This window comes from Fistularia commersonii, chromosome 25 (assembly GCF_037954325.1).
Source record: "Fistularia commersonii isolate RoL2024-O1a breed Wild chromosome 25, RoL_Fcom_v1.0, whole genome shotgun sequence".
Lineage (NCBI taxonomy): Eukaryota > Metazoa > Chordata > Actinopteri > Syngnathiformes > Fistulariidae > Fistularia > Fistularia commersonii.
The window spans coordinates 4963192-4969191 of NC_141308.1; positions in this window are offsets into that span (position 1 = coordinate 4963192).

The window sequence follows — 6000 nt, forward strand, 5'->3', positions numbered from 1 at the left end:
TGGAGAAATAAAATGAGAAGATATATTAAAAGTGAAGGACACCATACCGGAATGGTACACCTCCATGGTCTTCATGCCAGGTGCTGGTACTACCTGGCTCTGCTTCAACATGCTGTGCATTCTAACCAATTATCTCCCCCAAGGAGCAACATGTTCGGACTTCAATCTTTGATGGTTCTTCCAATGGGATATAAGTGGATTTAGAAGGGGGACCTAAGGTGGGACGACCTTTAAATTCTTGTATACATAGCAAACATGAATCAACTTCAAACCAAACCACCAAGGCGCACAAAAACTTTAAAAGAAATATTCTTATCTTCATTGTTGTTTCATCTTGCAAGGTCCCATCATTGTGTATGTACTTGGATGTTTGAAGTAAGTTTCAGGGAGAGATCAAAAGCTGTTACTTCAAATATTGCCGCTGTCAAAATGTAATTTAAGTTTATATAAGGTTCGTTGTACATCATTGAAAGGATATTGAAGAGATAGACCATGGTAACCTCACATTCAACCTAGTCATCCTTCACCAGTAAATCCAATTCTCTGGCATGGGCGTCCTGTTCTGTGTACCCATACACCTTGCCAGTATGCCCCCATCCTGCAAGCAATGATTCCCATTCTTGATACTTCCCCCCTCCCTCACTAGAGTCCCACATGTCCCCTCTAAGGAAGTGGAGAGCTTTTGCTTCCATCTGTCACAGGATATCCCAGGACATCTCTAAAGGCTTTCACTGCTTACCAAATGTACATGGACATTCATGAGTAGCAGCTAAACTGATCAGCGGGGACCAAATTTAGCTTGAAAAGGCTAAAGATCAAGGATGAAGGAATGCATATTCCAACCGTGTAAGTTCTGAAAAATAAAACAAGAAGCAGGGCTTACTTTAAACATTAAAATCCTCTTTTTTTTTTATTTATTCCATATTCTCCCTGATCCTGGAGTATTCTTCGTCTTAGAAAGACTCAACGTGGAATCGGACATTTCAAGGCGGAGTGCAAAATGTTATGTAAATCCCCTTAAAACCTTTTCAAGCGCCCGACAATCACCATACAAAGGTGATTGGCAGCCGACACTAGTGCACATTTATCCTTTGCCCCGGCCTGTCTCTCTCTATAGCGCCCCCTACTGTGAGAGGCGTGGGGTAGGGTGCCCAGTGGAACTTGTTGCCAATGGTTGAAGCCAGCATGGATCCTCTCATGGCAACGATACAGGTCGTTGTAATAATGTTAGGTTTGTTTCCTGCGTCACACCTCTTTTGAGATTTTGCCCGACCTATAATCCAGTACATGAGACGCAGAGGGAGGCATCCCATGCCTGTCCATCCTAGTTTCAACACTGCTTAGCCGAAATCAGCTCCTTTGTATGACTCGCACAGCAGTTTTTGGTTGCCAAAGGTCTATCTCATAAAGTGCATGTATATGATTTTTACGACCGCCGAATCCATAAACCATTTACACATATTACAAGTCCACATTTCCTCTTTAACATGAAGGCAAGGACAATTTTCTTCTGTGACCATGCTTATGCATTGACACACATTCTCTTTCTGTCACACACACACACACACACAGACACACACACACACACACACACACCAAATCAGCATTCCCAAGCCCCTTACTGAGTGTTTTATCCTAGCTAGGCCACATCTTAGAGGGGAGCAAGGCTCCTACTGAGATCCCAACCATTTCCTACTGCAAAGCCTCTTTGGCCCCTTGGCAGCCCTGCTTCATTCACAAACTTAGTGGAGCCTTGCCTCTGTCTCCTCTACCATAAAATATCTTTGAACGGAGTCTGTGACATGATAACTGCCCCAGAAGTGATAATGTGGTCAAGACACATTGTGTAGAAATGTACAATAAGCATACTATATGTTCCTGCACAGGGGGATTTTTCTTACAATGTCCTAAGCTCTACTGTAGCTGTCCGATGCCAGCCGATGTCCCCCATCTGGAATAGGTATTCCGGAGACATATTTGAGACAAATAGAGAGGAGGAGATTTGAAACAATAAAAGAGAGAGAGAGAGTGCACGCGTGTCGCAATGTGGTCGCATGGTGGAGCATGCGTGGAAGAAAGTTGGTAAGTGCACATGCAATCATGGCATCACAATTTGTTTGTGCGCGTGTGTGGTTGTGCGTGTGTGTGTCGGGGGGGTTATATATACACCTCCTACTGTCTTATATATAGTCCTCTGGACAGGCATCACAACTGTCAGTATCTGGTAAGATATGAGTCCAAAAAGGAGTACGGAGAAAAGCCACTGAAAGGGATACTACCACTGCCTGTGGAGCATGGAAAGGTGGATTTAGTTCTCTGTACTGTATCTTCGGCTTCTACATGGTATGTTCCTGATGCCTATCAGGATTATCGCAACCCAACCAAATCCGCTACTGTTCAGATATTCAATTAAATTGTATACGTGATGAATGGAACAATTATGAATTTCAGAGATGTAATTGATTCTACAGCATTATTTGTTGTATTCTCCATTTTGATTGAATGATACATTCTTGGGGGATAATTAATTATCCACAGTTTCAAAATATACTCTTCTAAGCCATCCCATAATTTATTTCAACAAAGGGAATCCTTAAAACACACTTGTGAACGCTAACTTTGACAGGTTTTCTTGCCTGGGTATCTTTGTAGTTTCACTTCTGCACCTGCACATGTGGTCTCAGTTTTGGGTTTTGTGTTCCTTTTTTCCTCAAAATGAAACAGTAAATGGATGTTGTTTCATGTTCTTTGTTATTTCAACTGTAGCATGCCCCCTTTTTACTACTGTTTATTATGGACTTGATTGTTCATCATGTCATTTTAACTGTATGGTGGTTCGTGCACTTTAAAATGACAAAGGAATTAACTATCAAATGTTGTATATATTATAAATTGCTGGTCTATATAGATTATGCTTGTGGAATGTCTAACACCGGGAAAGGGTCGACCACTTTTCGGGTCTTTTGCTGGTTTCTTCAGTTTAGTTTTTTTCCATGTTAATCTGCCTTTTTTTTTCTTCACTTCTATCAAAGGTTAAAGGAGATTGCAACCCCCCCGAGACAAACTTGTGTTATTTAATTTTTGATCATTAGAATGCAATTTAACCTGACTGGAAAATATTTCAAATCAATTCCTTTCCGGTAAAGTGAAGATTCTTGGTAACGCCTATAGTGACCTTAAAAGCCCCAAAACCCCAAAATCAGGGATTTTGTTGTATTTTGATTTTGCTTTGTGGTATAACAATTGTTTGTTCAAGATGGCCTTGGTATTGGCATTAATAGTTGTCATTTTGAAAAAGTACATGTTTTAGACGAATATACAGAGTTACAGTGTAGCGCGGAATAGGTCATTCTCTAAGCATTGATGTTTGTCAGTCAGCCACCGGTAAAGACATAATGCACACGTTCATTCTTTAAGAATGAAATGGTGATGTTTGGATAACAAAAGAACATACCAACTTTTTCCAGAGGACTGAAAGGATGGTCAAAAACCACCATATCTACAGATTCAAATGAATGGTTTATCCTTATGATCCCGTTTGTAAGAGGTGTGATAAACCCTTAGGTTATGGAATAACTCCAGATAAAAAAAAAAAAAAAAATCTGAGACCTCAAACCTTTGCATCTGTCTTCCTCTGATCTTCCAGGTTAAAGCGATATCTGCCTTATGAGAGAATGGTAAGTCAGAGGGGAGATACAGGTATTCTATAATACAACTGTGTTTTACGAATATCTCTATGTCAAATCGCAACACTATTTACCATACAGCCATATTGAGCAATGGAAAACTAACAAGGCAGAACACATTATCATATGATTATCTGTTAACGCTGTCAAACTATCAATACAGAATTTCAACAGAAATTACCAAAAAAGCTGTGGAAACATGTCTGTGGCATTTGCTGGGGCAGGACTTAAATGAATTATGTGCCTTCTCTGTGTGTCACTAAGAGAACCCTCTCCCTCCTGCTGGTCTTTCCTGCCCTTCTACCCTCCTGCTACCCCCTCTGCTGGGGGTAGTGGGCAGTTGACCCTGGTTAAAATTCAACTTGTCTGACAATGAGGTTTGAGTTTTTCTTGATGAGCTGCTTGCAGATCAGCAAGAAAAAATAAAAGAAGAGAAGGTTAATTTGGGAAATAGAAAAACATATTTAAATCAATTCATGCTGTAAAGTTGGACAGAGTTCTATTTTGTAGCTTTTGAAGATTTCACATGTACATGCATTTGATATTTAAACAGTTGGAAGTTTGATATCAATCAAATTAAATGTAATTGTGTTAATATTTGCATTATTATGCTTTGATGTTAGATATTTAATTTTCATCTCTTGAACTTACAACTTATTTTGATTAAATGTTTTCTTATTGCAGTGTGTCTGTGTATTTATGTGTCCTTTGTGTCCAACTGCACATCGTGGTGAAAATTACATTTTTAACATTCCATCCATTCCTGTTTTCCAGCGTTGCTGCACAACAGATTGAATTTATTATATTATTGTAGCCTTACTCTATTTAGTGTAGCAACCATTTCATTACAGCATCATGTGCAAGGTAACAGCCCACCCTGAAGGAGCAAAACAGTAGTCAATCTAATTAATTACATGGACCTTTATCGTCCGCTAGCGTTTTAAATTGGCTGCAGTCAAATGAACCAATACTATAGCCCTGGAAGTAGAACACCTAAATAGATTTTGGGCTTCATTACTGTCTTGAGGAGAGGTCTTCTTCCCCTGCTTTGACGAATACAAATGTCCACCAATTTTGCAATTCGTAAATAGGTACTTCACAAACAATCACTGTGGTGTATTATATGAGGAAATGTGCTCAAATGCAAAGAATATTGCTTCTTTGTCTATTCTTTTGATGGTCAACATATTGTTGCAGACAAAGAAAAAAAGTGAAAAAAAAAAACAGATAAAAAGTCAAAATCCACCCAAGTCCACTGTTCAATATTAACTATTGCCCAGGTTGTCTATAATTGTATTTTAATTATTTGTTCATTCATGGATTTTTTGGAGGGGTTTTTGGACACAGTTATTTCTAGATTAATAAAGTTATTTTTATTTCTAAGTCTCTCTCTCCTTTCTAAAATTGAGCACATCATTGATATCTGCTCCAATTCTTAGTCAATCAAAACGTTCCCCACTTTAATGAAACTCAAGCCATGGCCACATAGACCTTACAGCTAAAATAAACATAGTTCAAGGTAACAGTATTTCTACCACCATCGGCTGCCTCCAGCATTAACCCAACTTTAGGGAAATGCTTGACTTGTCTTGGTTTGTTGCCTCTAACCAAAAAGACCCAGTCATTTGAGTCATTTGTAAAGCCAGTACAAAGAACAGACTGCACTAAAGACTCTAATTGGTGAGACTCCCAGTGGAATAATTACCTTCATCAGGGAGCGGCGAGGTGGGAGTGTGTTAGACAAGCCCATCAACAACTGACAGTGGACTTCTCCACCATCTACTATTGGGTCATATGGTTACAGCAGACAAAGGTATCTCAATTAAGGGCACTTTTAAAGATCGAGCTTTGCTAAACATCCCTTGTCAACTGACAGTTAATGGTGCACGAGGTAAACAATGACAGAGGAATCTCGGGAGCCACAATGCACAAGGAGTAGTCCATTCAGATTCCAATGTTGTTTCCATCTTGAACCACAACCTCCGAGTTAAGAATATATAAATGAATGAATAAATAATTTACAAACACACTTCTCTGTAAAATGAGTTGAAGATGAGGATTGTGAATCTGTGGTACAGAGAAAAACTGGTATAAAAATACACTTGGGCCTTTTTTGGAGGGCGGGGGGATCAAGAGTTAACACTTGACAGAAAAAGCATCTCAACTTCGCGACATAAATCAGCAGATTTTTGCATTCATACCACATACAGTTACAAAAAGGTTTGTAAAATATGTTTTTCAGTCAATGAACTTGCATGTATGAACTTGGATGTTTGAACTGGGGGCAGGATGATAGTCACAGTGAATATACAGA